Here is a 3,005-nt window from a genome sequence, read left to right as displayed (position 1 = left end):
TTCACCTCTAACGTCGCAATACGAATGCCCCCGCCTGTCCCTATTAATCATTACCTCGGGTTCCGAAAACCAACAAAATAGAACCGAGGTCCTATTCCATTATTCCATGCACACAGTATTCAGGCGGGCTTGCCTGCTTTAAGCACTCTAATTTGTTCAAAGTAAACGTGCCGGCCCACCGAGACACTCAATAAAGAGCACCCTGGTAGGATTTCAACGGGGTCCGCCTCGGGACGCACGAGCACGCACGAGGCGGTCGCACGCCTTCGGCTCGCCCCACCGGCAGGACGTCCCACGATACATGCCAGTTAAACACCGACGGGCGGTGAACCAACAGCGTGGGACACAAATCCAACTACGAGCTTTTTAACCGCAACAACTTTAATATACGCTATTGGAGCTGGAATTACCGCGGCTGCTGGCACCAGACTTGCCCTCCAATAGATACTCGTTAAAGGATTTAAAGTGTACTCATTCCGATTACGGGGCCTCGGATGAGTCCCGTATCGTTATTTTTCGTCACTACCTCCCCGTGCCGGGAGTGGGTAATTTGCGCGCCTGCTGCCTTCCTTGGATGTGGTAGCCGTTTCTCAGGCTCCCTCTCCGGAATCGAACCCTGATTCCCCGTTACCCGTTACAACCATGGTAGGCGCAGAACCTACCATCGACAGTTGATAAGGCAGACATTTGAAAGATGCGTCGCCGGTACGAGGACCGTGCGATCAGCCCAAAGTTATTCAGAGTCACCAAGGCAAACGGACCGGACGAGCCGACCGATTGGTTTTGATCTAATAAAAGCGTCCCTTCCATCTCTGGTCGGGACTCTGTTTGCATGTATTAGCTCTAGAATTACCACAGTTATCCAAGTAACGTGGGTACGATCTAAGGAACCATAACTGATTTAATGAGCCATTCGCGGTTTCACCTTAATGCGGCTTGTACTGAGACATGCATGGCTTAATCTTTGAGACAAGCATATGACTACTGGCAGGATCAACCAGGGAGCTGCGTCAACTAGAGCTGAGCAGCCGGCCGCCCGGGAGTGTGTCCCGGGGACCCGCGCGAACACGCAAGCGTCCGCTCAATTATTCTGCAAACAGGAGGAGGCTGAGCTCCCCTGCACAACACACCTCGAAACCCTCTCAGGTCCCGGCGGCGCGCAGCGCCGTCCTAAGTACTTGGTCGGGTTCGAGAGAGGCGCAATCGCCCGGAGTTAGGCGAGTAGACGCTTTAGGTGCGACCACCCGTGCTCCCAACTGAGCTTGCCGCTGCCGACAGAGGCCCGGGAGCGTGCTGTCGTGGCATTGCCGGCGGGAGACAACACGCGCCACCTACGGTGACCGGCAGCTCCAACGCCGGCGCCACAGAAGGACAAAAGCCCCACTTGGGTGCCGAAGCGAACTCTCCCAGCACAGCGCACGCGCCAACACGTCCGCACAGCTGCGATACAAACCACCTGCGAGAACCGCTGGGGCGACCGAGCAGCAGACGGCGTCGCGGCGCCGAGCGCCGGGCGGCGGCGCATCCTCAGCGCACAAAGTCCTCAATCGGACCAGCACACTGCAGATGGCCACCGCGCTTCGCACCGGGCCCGCGAGGACCTACTTTGGCCGCAAGGCGCCGCGAGCAGGGGGCGCCGGCGCGCAGCTGCGCCGCCTGCCGCGTCCGTCGGCCGGCGCGCCTGCCACTGGCCGCCCCCACCAGCCGGCTGTAGCGCGTGCGCCCACGCACCGCGCTGCCAGCACGCCGGGCGGCCCCCCCTCACCGGCCGGGGACGGTCCCACCCAGCCACCGCCGCGTATCGCCTCACACCCAGATCCCCTTTCACGTTCGTGGGCATGGTGGGTATCCCTGAAACAACCGGTTAATAGCTCGACCGATCGTCGCCAACACTGATTCACCTCTAGCGAGAACAACCGCACCACAACGGGTTACCAGTTGTTCATTTGCGTAACGTCACCAGCAAACGTACACGTCCATCGCCATTTGCAACGAGTATTGCATGCCTGTGTCAGGTGTCACAACACACTACGTCTGCCCACATAGACGCAACAACATGTGCACGCCTAGAGAACACGTGGAAGGTCGACCCCGTACGTATGCGGTGTCCATTGCGCGAACGACTGTCAGCCGGCCTCTGCAGCATGTCGCAGATGTGGAACACGGTGCAACATGCTATCACGGTGTGTGAGAAGAGACGACTACGTCCGAATACACGCTCCACTACATCAACAGACTGCTCATGCTGATCGCCATCCAGGGCGTCCGTTCCTCCCACACGTCTGTATGGCGTACCACACTGCAATCCAGCTCTTATAGGGAGACGACACGTAGCTGCGTGCACAATATTTGGACTGTATGGTCCGCCGTTGCTAGGCGCAGTCGTCATACGGCCACATGTGCCACGATGTATCATTCAGTACATACGGACCAATGTGCAGTACAGTTTGTGGGTTTTGCGTACATCGGCGGACAGGTGACAGGCCGTACCACAACGTAGGCTGAGTACGTCGGCATGCGAAGGGCGTTGAACATGCAAACTTCTCACCGACCAGCTTGCGAAGGCAGGGGGGAAGGGGGGGGGGGGGCATGTACGTCCTGCTGCTATCCACATTACAGTGTATAGCAGGAGCATGTGGAAAGTCAGCAACACCTGCAAGGTGTTTAACATGACGCGATACACAGGGGACCGGGCAGTGCGAGTAGCGAACTATATTGCGAGGGTTGCGGTTAGGCAACACTACACTAATTTAACGAGTTGCATAACAATTACAGAGCAGGTTCAGCGACAACGTGCGTCAGGTTAAGGCGCAATATAGTTTTGGTTACGGCGCACTTTAGGTTAGGTTAAGGCATATTATAGGTTAGGTTAAGGCATATTATAGGTTAGGTTAAGGCATATTATAGGTTAGGTTAAGGCATATTATAGGTTAGGTTAAGGCATATTATAGGTTAGGTTAAGGCATATTATAGGTTAGGTTAAGGCATATTATAGGTTAGGTTAA

The 3,005-nt window shown here is 56.1% G+C and overlaps 1 non-coding gene across 1 annotated transcript in view; it reads right to left on the bottom strand.

Annotated features, from left to right (window-relative positions):
* LOC126435704 (small subunit ribosomal RNA) overlaps positions 1–1,004 on the bottom strand; it is a 1,909-nt gene extending 905 nt beyond the window's left edge. The window contains exon 1 of the ribosomal RNA XR_007580137.1: positions 1–1,004. This exon is cut by the window's left edge and continues 905 nt beyond it. This is a non-coding gene — a ribosomal RNA (small subunit ribosomal RNA).
* Between the last annotated feature and the right edge of the window lie 2,001 nt (positions 1,005–3,005).

This window comes from Schistocerca serialis, unplaced genomic scaffold, assembly GCF_023864345.2.
Source record: "Schistocerca serialis cubense isolate TAMUIC-IGC-003099 unplaced genomic scaffold, iqSchSeri2.2 HiC_scaffold_1215, whole genome shotgun sequence".
In the NCBI taxonomy this organism is placed as follows: Eukaryota; Metazoa; Arthropoda; class Insecta; order Orthoptera; family Acrididae; genus Schistocerca; species Schistocerca serialis.
Note: the sequence above shows the minus strand (reverse complement) of the source record. Positions and strands in the feature narration are given on the sequence as shown.